The sequence below is a fragment of the Heterodontus francisci genome, chromosome 22 (assembly GCF_036365525.1).
Source record: "Heterodontus francisci isolate sHetFra1 chromosome 22, sHetFra1.hap1, whole genome shotgun sequence".
Taxonomy (NCBI): Eukaryota; Metazoa; Chordata; class Chondrichthyes; order Heterodontiformes; family Heterodontidae; genus Heterodontus; species Heterodontus francisci.
Genome location: NC_090392.1, coordinates 51,806,209 through 51,819,606, shown reverse-complemented (window position 1 = coordinate 51,819,606; position 13,398 = coordinate 51,806,209). Strand labels below are relative to the sequence as shown.

The window sequence follows — 13,398 nt, the reverse complement described above, 5'->3', positions numbered from 1 at the left end:
AATCGTTTCAGTCAGTGAAATACCTTTGAAGTGTAATCACTGTTGTAAGGTGGGAAACGCAGTAGCCAGGTTACGCACAACAAGGTCCCACAAACAGCAATGAAATAATGACCAATGAATCTGTTTTTGTGATGTTGGCTGTGGGATAAACATTGGCTAGGACTTCAAGTTTACTATAAAATGTTGGATGAATTAGAGTCATCGAGACATACAGCATTGAAACAGGCCCTTCGGCCCACCGAGTCCGTGCCGACCAACAGCCACCCATTTATACTAATCCTACATTAATCCCATATTCCCTTACATCCCCACCTTCCCTCAATTCTCCTACCACCTACTTACACTAGGGGCAATTTACAATGGCCAATTTACCTATCAACCTGCAAGTCTTTGGCTGTGGGAGGAAACCAAAGCACCCGGCGGAAACCCACGCGGTCACAGGGAGAACTTGCAAACTCCGCACAGGCACTGAACCCAGGTCACTGGAGCTGTGAGGCTGCGGTGCTAACCACTGCGCCACCGCGCCACCCTTGCTCTTCCCTTGTTCTTCTTTGAATAGCACTGCCAGATCTTTTATGTCCACCTGAAAGGGTAGATGGGGCCTCGGTTTAGCATCCAAAAGACAGCACACCTGGCGGTACTATTCTCGCAGTACTGCACTACACTGGAGTGTCAGCCTGGATTTTGTATCCAAGTGGCTGGATTGGGACTTCAACCCACAACATTCTGACTCAGAGATGGGAGTGCTACTGTTGAGTCATGGCTGACAATTAAAGTCAAAATAGTGGTGGTGGGGTGAGAGCGGGGGTGGGGGATTGCTGGAACATACTGAAATCAGGACGCATCCCCAGCCACCCCTCCCAACCTCAACATTTCAGGAGTGGGGAGAGGGTTTAAAATCAGGCCGTCAGTCTTTCAGAGAAGAAAGGTAATTTCAAAATGAGTTTGGGTTATCTCCTCCAATTCACACACCATCCTTACTTGGGACTTATATTCCTTTACTGCAAGCTCAGAATCCTGGAATTTCCTACCCATCACACAGGATTTTATGGCAATTGGCACAGAATATAAAAGTTGAGATATGATGCTAAATCTATATAAACCTCATTGAGACCACAGGTGGTCTGTGTGCACTTTAGGGCTCCACACTAAAGGAAGGATGTCAGAGGCATTGGAGAGGGTACTGCATAGATTCATTTGGATGCTGCCTACTATGAAGAAATACAAATATAAAGGAAAACTTGGGTTGGTTTTGTTCGAACAGAGGAGATTAAGGCATGACTTGAGAGAGGTGCTTAACATTATGGGAAAAAGTAGATAGAAACAGCCTGTTTCTGGTGGGTTGAGGTTGACACTGGGAAGGCAGAGTTTTTGATAAATGCCTAACTATACAGAAGCATCTAGAACAAGAGAAAACAGATAAAAGATTAAACGCAAGAAATTTAGGACAAAGGAAGGGGAATCTTTTTTTAAAATACAGAGGATTGTGATGTCGTGGAATGCAATACCAGAGTTACTGATTGAAGCAGAGACTGCAGTAGTGTTTAAGAACAGGTTAGATATGTGGTTGAAGGAAAGTGGAATTACAGAATTATGGAAACAAGCTGGACACATGGGATTAGGATGACCCATATGGAAGTTAAACACCAACACAGAATGATACATGGACTAATTGAGCTGAATGCTTTGTAATTTCTATGCAATTCAGGGGGTACATCCACCATATTCTGAAACATTAACTGTTCCCCTCTCTACAGATGCTGTCAGACCAGCTGAGTACTTCTATCATTTTCTGTTTTTATTTCAGATTTCCAGAAACCACAGTATTTTACTTTGATACACCATATTTTGGGGGCAACTGGGCAATTAGGCTTTTATCAAAAATACTGCCAGTGTCACCCAAAGCCCACAACCAAACAATAGAAAAAAGCAGCTGGATAGCACTTGCTAATTACAAAAAAAATCACATAACCAGTAATGCGTATTATACTTGTACGATAACTTCCAATCTGCAGCAAAGGTCATGAGCTTACTATAAAACAATTAATGGCATTGGGATCTTTGAGCTGATGTAGGAGAAGTGGTCTCAAGAGAGAGATTACAGCAAGAAGATTAAATATTACACGGTGGTCAGAAATTCATTTCTCAATTTCAAATTAAATTGGAACTACATCTTGGCCTACTTATGAAATTGGAAATACTGAAAATTCTATTTTTGCTGTACTTATTTGATAGTTAGTGCCAGCCTGGTGCACGGCCTTGTAATCATCAAATATTGAGAATGACTGAAAGCACAAGCTTGAGAAATGCGACTGATGATGAGGGGTACTTTGCAGCTGTGGTGAATCTACTTATTTGGAACTCTGTGTGCTAGCTACCAACTCCATCCTTCTCCCTGGCAACTGTCTGCGGTTGAACCACACTGTTTGCAACCCTGGTGACATATTTGACCCCAAGATGAGCTCCCAACCACGTATCTGCATCAATTATTTCCACCTCTGTAACATTACCGGACTCTGCTGCTGCCTCAGCTCATTTGCTGCCAAAACCCTCATCCATGCCTCTGGTACCTCTAGACTTGTCTATTCTAAACCATTCCTGGCCGACCTCCGACTTTCCACCCTCTGTAAACTTGAGGTCAACCAAACTTCTGCTGCCTGTGTCCTTACTCGTAACAAGTTCCATTCACATATCTCACCGACCTACATTGGCTTCTGGTTAAGCAATGTCTCAATTTTAAAATTTTCATCCTTCTTTTCAAATTCCTCACTCCTCCCTCTCTCTATATAATCTCCTCCAGTCTCACAAATCTCCGAGATATCTTTGCTCATCTAATTCTGGCCTCTTGAGCATCTTTGATTTTCATTGCTCCAACATTGGTGGCCATACCTGCAGCTAACTCGGCCCTAAGCTCTGGAATTCCCTCCCTGAACCTCTCCGCTTCTCTATCTCTCTTTGCTCCTGTAAGACGCTCCTTAAAGCCTACTCTAACAAAGCTTTTGACCATCCGCCCTATTATCACCTTATATGACTCGGTATCAAACTTTGCTTTATAACATTCTTGTGAAGTGCCTCGTGACATTTTATTACATTAAAGGTGCTATATAAGTTGTTGTTGCTTGTTAAATTTCATCTCCCAGTAACATGTGGAATAGGAAACCAATGGATGGCTTCAGCAAAATTTTCAATATGCAAAGAAAATCCATACCACATTAAAGGTTCTGTAAAATCAAAGTCTGAAAATGTAAAATAAACTGTGGCCATCTTCCAAGGGACCCCAATTAGACTGATGATAATGAACATCATCATGCAGGCCCCCACCTACCAAGAATGAGGCACATTAACTTCGCCACATGGACATTAAATTCCAAATTGTTGCTGGGAAGAAGAGAAGGCCTATTACAAGGGCTGCCAGACTTGCTGGAAAGACATTTTTGCATATTGACAGATAGTACTTGAAAGGACAAAGGGGCTATTCCCTACTCCAATTTAACCCACATTGGACCTTTGATCACCAGGTATTGTGTGTAGAGGAGACATTCCAAGGTCTGCTAGGACAAGACAATCCACAAGGGCCAGGACTGATTAGGCCAGCTGGTCACATGACTAACTGGCTGTTGCAGGTTTTTTTGAACTTGCCACAGGGAATTTGAACTCAGAAAGCTCCTGGCTCCTGGATTGAGAACATCTCTCTTGTCTGCTCCCATCTCTCTCTCACCAGCTTTGGAATCCATTGAAGACACTTGTACCCAAGAGAGAAAAGTCTCCTCCAATGAACAAGGTTTAAGAATACAGGGCCCCAACGAAAAGCAAGAATTACCTACAAAAGGACTCTACAGTGAGCTCGAAGCACAGTAACAAGAAACTCTTCAGATATTGCCTCAAACCTCTCCACTTTATTTTTTTTCTGCTCTTTGCTGTCCCCATCTGCATGTGTATCGCGTATGCATGCTAGCGTGGGCATGTCGTGTATCCGTAGGCGTTAACTGAATTAGAGTTTAAGTTTCAGTTTTAATAAATTTCACTTTTCGTCTTTAAACCTAAGAAAGCCTGTTGGTGCTCATTTCTTTACCTTATAATTGGAAAGCAGTGAATAAGGATTCACCAAGGGGGAGCTCAAAACAGTGTGAAAAAAAACCCTGTTACAGTAAGACCAGGTGAAGGCTGAAAGGGACCTCTAGACACTTTTCTCACCTAGTCGTAACAACATTATAAGATAGCCACCAAGAAATCAAGTATGTAATTCAGAAGAGACTTCTTCACCCAGAGAGTAATGAGAATATGAAACACAGAGAGTAGCTGAGGCGAATAGTATAGATTCATCTAAGGGAAAGCTAGATAAGCATATGAGGGAAAAAGGAATAGAGAGTTATACTGATAGTTAGATGAGGAAGGATGGGAGGAGGCTCAGGCGTAGCATAAACGCTGACATGAACTGGTTGGGCTGAATGGTCTGTCTCTGTGCTCTATAGTCTATGAAATTCTATGTATTATTATACACCATACAATATTACATATTGTTTTAACTAGATACATTTTTAATTAATTATTTAAATTATTTGCCGTCTTTGGAAATAAGTAGCATAATTTACTAATAATCTCGATAACAAAAATCCAGTAAATTAGGTGATCAGCTGAAGTTCTAGTCCTTTAGAATGATATGAACCTTCCCTAACTATAAAGTGTCAGCTTAGTTCACTCTCTCAGCTCAGAAGGTTGTGGGTTCAGGTTTTCACTCCTGAACTTAAGCACGTAATGTAGGCCGACACAGTGCAGTTGTGAGAGTGTGCTACACTGGCAAAGCTCCCTTCCTTCTGATGAGATTGTGACAGTCAAGTGAGGAGGGGTCAAACTGCTTCCCTCTTCTTGTTTGACCACAACACGTTTAATTATTTCTTAAAGTGAATGTACTGGCCAATTCAGTATGTGTTCGATTATTTATTTGCTATGATCATCACAAGAACCAATCAGACAGGTTTTCTTGCATGTAATAAAGAGGTTAACTTTATTGTAACTAAACCTGACTAATGGAGATAATAAACTACATGTCAACTTTCACTCACACATACACACAACACTAGAGGTTTACACAAACACACATAGATTACAGAGTGGGGAAAGGTAGATTGGTTGAGTTAGTGTCCATAGAAAAAAGTGGCACACAGTCTGTGGGGTTTGGTGATTCAGCTGGCTTCCAGCTGAATTTGGTGGTCCTGAGGCTTTTAGTTTGAAGAGTTAGATAACTAGTTCGGTGGATCTCTTGGAGACAGCAATGCAGAAGATTTCCTGCAATAGGGTTTCTGATTGTAACCAGAATATGCAAAGGTGGTCAGTGAACAGACAGAGTACGAAGCTTGTAAGCTAAAATGGAGACGGAGAGGGAGGGGGAAGAGGGAGGGGGGAACCCCCACTTAGATCTGCATGTGTCAGAGTCCAGAAGCTTCTCCTCTCTGCTGCAGAAAAACATGAGCTTAAAACCAGAGATGGGGAGGGGCTTGTCACATGACATCACCCAGTGATTCAAAATGGTAGCGGTGTTTTTCTTCTTGCTAAAAAGAAAGGTAGTTCCTTTAAACTTCCCGAGTCTTGGTTCTTGCTGGGGAATGAGCAGACATTTTGTCTACCTCCTCACAGGCCTTGCAATGTAGGATACAGTATTGCCAATTAGGTGGCCATCCTAAGTTGCCAGCAAAGTCATCCTTCATTTGTTCTCTCATAAATTTCTTCAAAAAATGTAAGTTCAGATCTCCAGTCAGTGGATTAGAGAAAATTATCATTCAACAAAGCAAGTTGGCATGACAGGATGTTAAACTCAGGCTCCACCTGTCTCTACGGGTGGGCATAAAAACATCTTCAAGAAGAGCTGTTATCACAGACGAGTGCACCAAACCCTCAAGATTCTGACTGTAAGCATTCCTCCAAATTTATTTTTAATTTATCCAAGCTACTCGCTCCTATCCAGTGACACCTGCTGTAAGCTCTACATGACTGGACACTATAACTGTGATATTCTCCATAGTAGAATAGTGTGTCTACATTCATGGGGGCGGGGTGCCATTGAGACTTTTAATTTGGTGGTGTGTTTCTCCCTGGAGATTAAATGGGGGTAGGGGAGGGTGTCGTGGGAGCGTATGTGCTCTGATACAAAATGCATCACCAGGCTGGATGGCCCACTGGATCTCTTGCACTTCATCATTTCTCATATGTTTGTCTGTGAGGAACCTGCAGCAATGCCGTGCAAAGACCATTCGCATCTGACGGGGAATGGAAAGAAATGTTCAGATTTTCCCTGGCTGACATTTAGCTGTGAGGTAAACTTTCCACTGCTTAATTCCCTCCCTCTCCCTTTATGTACACTCGAGGCATTTTTGACTTTATCCTCATATCTTGCTGATTAACTTAATCCTCATTACTTTCCTGTACAACGCATTCTAATTAGATCACTGCAAAAATGCAAAAAAAAGGAAAAAAAAAAACATGAGCAGCAGCAGCCATAGGACAGATTTACATCTCATTAAATTCCTACTTATTATTTCAGAAAATTGCTGATAAAAATGTGCATCTCAATTTGTTGGGGCTGGAAGCTTCATCATCGCATATCTAACATCTCTCTCGTCGCCCTGGCTGCGAGCCATTGCCATGGCAACCCGCAATAATAGAAACTAATAAATTACAAACGAGACACCCATCTCGCAATTGTCAATCTATATATGCAGATTCCCTGCTAATTTACCTCACAAGGCTAACTGCAGCGAAAGGCACCAAAATACTACAGGTTTTTTTTTTAAAACAAAAAGATTTTGCCTAATGGTGGGGAGGTGAGGCAGGGTGGATTGGAAATTTACACACAGGATGATATGCAATAAAAACAAGGTACTAATCCCAAAAAATCCACATCAGGGCACAGGACAGACTTGCAAGTCTGAACCCAGCAAGTTACTCAATTAATGTCTGTAAATGTGACTTGGGATCCAGATAGATACACACTTCATATGGATAAGGATTCCAATACATCAAACACCTTCCTATTAATTCTTACTATAAATATTTCAAAAGAATTATAGCCCTTCCATTCACTTCCACTGCGTGGATTGAACCCTTTCCATTCAGTCCACTGTTCAAAATTCCAATAGATCAAACTCCTTCCCTTCATTATTGATGAAAGGTCATTGACTTGAAATGCTAACTCTGTTTATCTCTCCACAGATGCTGCCTTACCTGCTGTGTATTTCCAGCATTTTATATTTTTCAGATTTTCAGCAACTGCAGTATTTTGCTTTTGTACTTTCTTTCATTCTCGTTTCCCTTTATCCTGTGCCATTAAACATTAATAATTTTCTGCAGAGACTCCCTAATCTGAATCTTGGGAAGTTACCAAGTGGTCCAGGGACTTCCCTATGGGGACGCTTACCCAGTCACCCCTGGCATTAAGGAACATGTTCCTGTGGTCAGCTATAGTGTGACATCGGTGAGAGTCTGGTGGCAGGTCTCTAGATCTCCCCTCAGGCAGATGACGCAAGCCTTAATTAAGAGAAATCAAACAGAAAAAAAAACGAAAAAAAAAATACTGATCCATCAACATTCAAGTGTGTATTTTTAATCTGATTGCAAAATGTATTCTAATTATTCATGGATCTTATTGTTCAGCTGACTGAATATCATCAGCACATTGTTTAATTTCACCTAAACAGTAAGAGCTACAAGGCTGAATTTTCACACCCTGACATCTTCTAATTATCAGATTTATAATGGTTAAGCATTTTGTGTTGATTTTAATTGTATTCAATTTTGGGATCTACGATTAAATGAGTTGTTTTGTTAGTCAAGATTTCTGAAATGTGAGGACATGTTGTAATTAGGAGAGTTCACCAGTAAATTAGGGAATTGGAAGACTGCACTCCATGGGTGAACTAAAAGAATGCACCAATAAATGGTGGTGGGCACCAGACAATGAGGGAACAAAAAAGAGGGCACCGGTAAATGGGGGAGGAGGGCACCAGTAAATAGGGGAATTAAGAGAGTGAACCCAAGAAACACATTAAGTCTTCTGTTTTTCAGGAAAAACGTTCACTCACTCCTGCTGCAGGGAGCTTCTGGCTAAGACCACAAACTCAACTAAGAGGAAAATCTAAATGATATGACAGTACTTCACAACGTGTGGTGTGCGACCAAGCAGTCCTGTCGGATTAGTACCAAGATACCATGTGGGGCATTTGGATTAAAGTGATACGCTAATCTGACTAGGCCGATTGTTAAAAGTACAACATTGTCCCACAGCTTTTAATGTCCTGTCACACAGACTCAAAAGTAATCACTGGCTCTGATATTGAATTGGAAACTTCAGAATTTTCTAAAGTCTAAGTATGCATAGTGAAGGCTTATTTTCAAAACAGAAACCAGTTTCTATTTTTATGGCACTTTCCCTACTTTACTTCAACATCTCACAAGTAGAGAGCTTACTTTAACCAAATTTTCATCAGATGCAAAGCAATAATCAGAACTCAAATCCTGATCTCAATTTGTGTCAAATACCTACCTTGTCCCTGATCAGTTTCACACTGAGGAAAAGATAGCAACTCTATTAGCACTAAATCAGCACCCATGACATTGCTTTCTGTAACTTCATAGGAAAGATGTATGTTGTTGCTCATGCGAAAGTAACAGACTGTCACAACCCCCTACCTTTATCCTAATTTCTCATTCGTAACAAAGAAAAACTCACCAACAGCAAGAACCCATGATCACTGGTACTCACAACACTACTTAAAGCCAACCACAGTCAGAATCTCCTTTAGCTCAGAGCTGATGGAAACTGTAGAAGCTGAGAAGTGTTAATTCAGACAATCAGCAGTGCAACACCCTTGTGAGATAATTATCAGCTGAGGACACTCTCCTTTCCAACGTTGCACAACTCCTGGTTCCAAGCCAGCTGAAATCTTTCAGATCTTCAATTTATCAACAATCCAAGCTGAAATGCCATTCGCTGCTTTAAATAGGAAGCTGATGCTGTTATAACTTTTTATAGCATCTCACCCCCTTCCCACAAGCCCCTCTCATCCTAATATACGTGTGTGTATATATATATATAATATATATATGTATATATAGATAGATATATCAAACTATGCATGACTGTTACGACCAGGTGAGAAAGGTGTCTAAGGGTCCCTCTCAGCCTTCACCTGGTCTTACCGTAATAGGATTTATTTTTAAACACACCGTGTTTTTAGCTCCCCTTTGGTGAATCCTTGTTCACCGCTTTCCAATTATAAGGCAAAGAAACCAGCACAGACAGGTTTTCTTAGGTTTAAAGAAATGTTTATTAAACTTGTACTTAAACTCTAATTCGGTTGACGGCTACGGATACACAACACGCCCATGGTAGCATGCATACGCGATACACACATGCAAATATAGAGACAGAAAAAAAAAGTGGAAAAGTTTAAGGCAGTATCTGAAGAGTTTTTTGTTATTTGGGCTCACTGTAGAGTCCTTGATTGTGGGTAGATCTTGCTTTTCGATGGAGCCCAGTATTCTTCTTAAACCTTGTTCGCTGTAGGAGACTTTTCTCTCTTGGGGTTCATGTGTCTTCTATGGATTCAGAGGCTTGTGAGAAAGAGATGGGAGCAGACAGGAGAGAGATCTTCTCAGTCCAGGAGCAAACAGACACTCAGTTCAAACTGTTTGTACAGAAAACCCCAGGTTGCCAAGCAGGTTAGTCATGGGTCCAACTCGTCTGACCACGTCTTGGATTGTATCGCCTTAGTAATCTCTGGAATGTTCCTCTTACACACAATACCTGGTGATTAAGGTCCACTGTGTCAGGGAATGGTCCTTTGTCTTCCAATCACCATCTGATAATATGGAATGTCTTTTCTAGCCACGGCTGATCTGTTTAACAAGTCCTTTCTACACTCCAGTAACAGTTTAAAATCAATGTTCATGACAAAATTGATATGCTTCATTCCTGGCAGGTGGGGGCCTAGCATGACAATGACCCGCACTTCATTTAGCCAAATAGTTTATTACTGTGTATGAAACCACACCTTGTGCAAGGAAATTTGAGTGTGATCAGAATTCCCTTTGGTATCAAGCATTTCAAATGGGTTTTGCACCTCAGTGCATCAAACATTTCAGTCCACCTTGTGTGTGCCACTAACACATCAGAAACTGGGCGCTGTCCTTGGACTTTTCTGTCTTTGCAACAACCTAGTGATTCTGAGTGGTATATTTTTAGCTGGTTAAACTCCCCGCAGTACTCTCGTGCACAGGCTCTCTGAACCTATACAAGTAGGGTGTGCCCTTATAGGGACAGAATGTACTTGTGTCCAGCAAACAGAATTCTACATGAGTGGATTTCTCAGTAACTTGGTTTAGAGAGTCTTAAATATGGTCTTCGCATGCCTGATACTCACGAAAAAAAGGGTCCAGAAACTGATCCCCTACTCATTGCTTTAATCTGACGAAAATACTAATTTTCAGAGAGCTGATATGGAATAGAAAGATTTGAATTAGAATTCAGCTCCTAGCTACTCATTCAACGCAACAACGCTCCTTAGATAGCACCTTCCAAACCCAGGACCTCTTCCACCTAGAAGGTAAAGGGTAGCAGGTGCATGGGAACACCATCACCTGCAAGTTCCCCTCCAAGCCACACACCGTCCTGACTTGGAACTATATCGCCATTCCTTCACTGTCGCTGGGTAAAAATCCTGGAACTCCTTTCCTAACAGCACTGTTGGTGTACCTACCCCACATGGACTACAGTGGTTCATGAAGGCAGCTCACCACCACCACCTTCTCAAGGGCAATTAGGGATGGGCAATAAATGCTGGCCTAGCCAGCGACACCCACATCTATGAATGAATAAAAAAAATGATTTTCAAGTCCACACGCAAGTCATTATAAATGAGAGGTGTGCGAAATCTAGATATCTATCAGGCTACAAAACCTTTCATATTATTATGTTTTGACACATCGTGCAATGTTTAACTAAAGCCTCATCTGCTTTTTCAGGTGGACATTAAATGTGCTGGCTTGAAGAAGGACATGAAGTTTTCCTAGAGTTCAGGCCAGCATTTCTCCCTCAACCAGCACCATCAACAACAGATTAAATGGTTATTCAACCTTTTGTTGTTTGAGATCCCATGCTGTTAAGGTTGCCACTCTGGATGGATGTATTCCTGGAGGCGTCATCATATGACCTTCCACCTCCATCTAACTCACCCCCAAGCTCTCTCCTTTGGTCACTCAACTGGCTACTGCCTTCCCATACCAGATCAGATGACTTGACTATCAGTTGAACAGCCTTTTTCCCACCTCGAATATTTTTATGACTAATAAAACAGAAGTGTTCAACGAATATCAAAAAAAACACTTAGTAAACGCTCCTATAATTTTTCTCCTTGGTGTAGTCCTGGAGATTATTCTTTAATTCCTAGAGACTCCAGGACAATCCTGAAGGGTTGGCAGCCCTACTCATCATGAGCAAGATGGCTGTTGCATTTATTCATCTTTCAATGCTGAATGCGCCTCAAAGTAATTCATTGCATGTGAAACACTGATATGATTCTGAGAGACTTGATAAGGTAACATATAAATGCAAGCTTGACTATCTGACTCAACTAGTTTTTCATACCCCGAGGACATTCATTTTTTTGTATATCGGTGAGGACAGCTAACTAGGGTCCTTTCCTCCTGTCAGCCATGGCTGTGCGGTGCCCATTAACACGCCTGTAATAGTGAATTTAGTACTCGGCTGCCTGCAGCTCACTGAACACAGCTCTGCATCCCTCATTATACAGGATAATAACAAGCTGTACTTGTGTCGCATGATATTAGAAGCAAAAGTGAATAGTATTCTGCTTGCATTACCTCTCCATCACAGCATCCCTTACAAACTGCACCAGTCTCTTCACTTCATTGAAATTAGCCAAACTGTCCATGTTTCTTTTTTATAGATCTATAAATTCTGCACTGCTATTGTTGTACATCAATATATTCAACAGTTCCACCCCCACAGACTCTCACACACAATAAAAACATACAACCAATGATTGTTAACTCCTCCTAGTATCTCATACATTTTCCAGAGTTCATGATGGATACGAGATAGTCAGTTTAAACTTACCGCAGTAGAAGTGGGTACAAATTATCGGATGCAGTAAAGTTTATACTATGCCAATATAACACAACCTAGATACAGGAAAAAGGTCCCTCTACAGTGCCTCAACAATGTGGCCTAATCCCACCCTCATAAGAACACCCCATTCTCACACCAAACATCCACACCATACCAGGTTCGAGTGAGGCACCCAAGACAATGATAAGAAATGCCAAAATTAAGATTAATTGTCATCTCACACCTAATAGAGACTATCCATTTCAAGTAGGACTTTGATCAGAAATGGAGATTTTCAGCATATTGGTCTGGTGACAATGATTACAAAAAAAACTATATCCTAATCTAATGCATCACCCAACCCCTTCCCCTGCTACTCCATCCACTCCTTGACACTCATTAATGAAACATGCTCAATCAACATGCTAGGAAAGAGTACCATTGGATGTTAGAAGTTACCCAGAAGTTAATATTAATTCACAGAAACAATACTAAGGCAAATAGTAATTACTATAACAATGACACCCATTGCGAAAATACATATGGAAGGCAGCATTTCAAGATAGGAAAGAGTGTCACACTAACTCTAAACATCTTTCTCAACAGTTTAAGATCTAACAACAGTCCTTTAACCTGCTGACAGCACAACTGAGAAATCTTCTTGGAGGAGTTTCCAAACCAGACAGAATAAAAGAACTAACAATTAGGGTGTCAGCCTCAGCTTAATAGTTGCATTCTTGCCTCTAAGTTGAGGGTTCAAGCCCCATTTCAGAAACTTGAGCATATTACCTAGGCTGACACTTCACAGTACTGAGGGAGCACTGCACTGTTGGAGGTGCCACCAAGATGCAACTTTCAACTGAGACCAGCTTTTCACATTCAAATGGGCTTAAAGGACCCTATGGCACTGGGGATTCTCAGTGTCCTGGCCAACATTTATCCCTCAAGCAACACCACTAAAAACAGATTATCAGGTCATTTGTCTCATTGCCGTATGTGGGGCCTTGCTGTGCACAGATTGGGCTGCCATATTTCCCTATATTATAACAGTGACTACACTTCAAAAGATCTTCATTGGCAGTGAGGCACTTTGGGATGTCTTAGGGCCGTGAAAGGCACTTATATTAAATTAGCATGTCAAGCAACTAAAACACTTCAGTATTAATGGCCAGTCCACTGATGTATACGTACTGCCCTCACACCATTGGCCTCAGCTAATCTTTACATTCCTGTCTCAACGAGCTGTAAAAGAATTGGAAGCAGCAGCCCGGAGCACT

At 41.3% G+C, this 13,398-nt stretch overlaps 1 protein-coding gene across 9 annotated transcripts in view; it reads right to left on the bottom strand.

The window, feature by feature from the left end:
• pknox2 (pbx/knotted 1 homeobox 2) overlaps positions 1–13,398 on the bottom strand; it is a 435,336-nt gene that overhangs the window by 74,825 nt on the left and 347,113 nt on the right. The window lies entirely within an intron of this gene.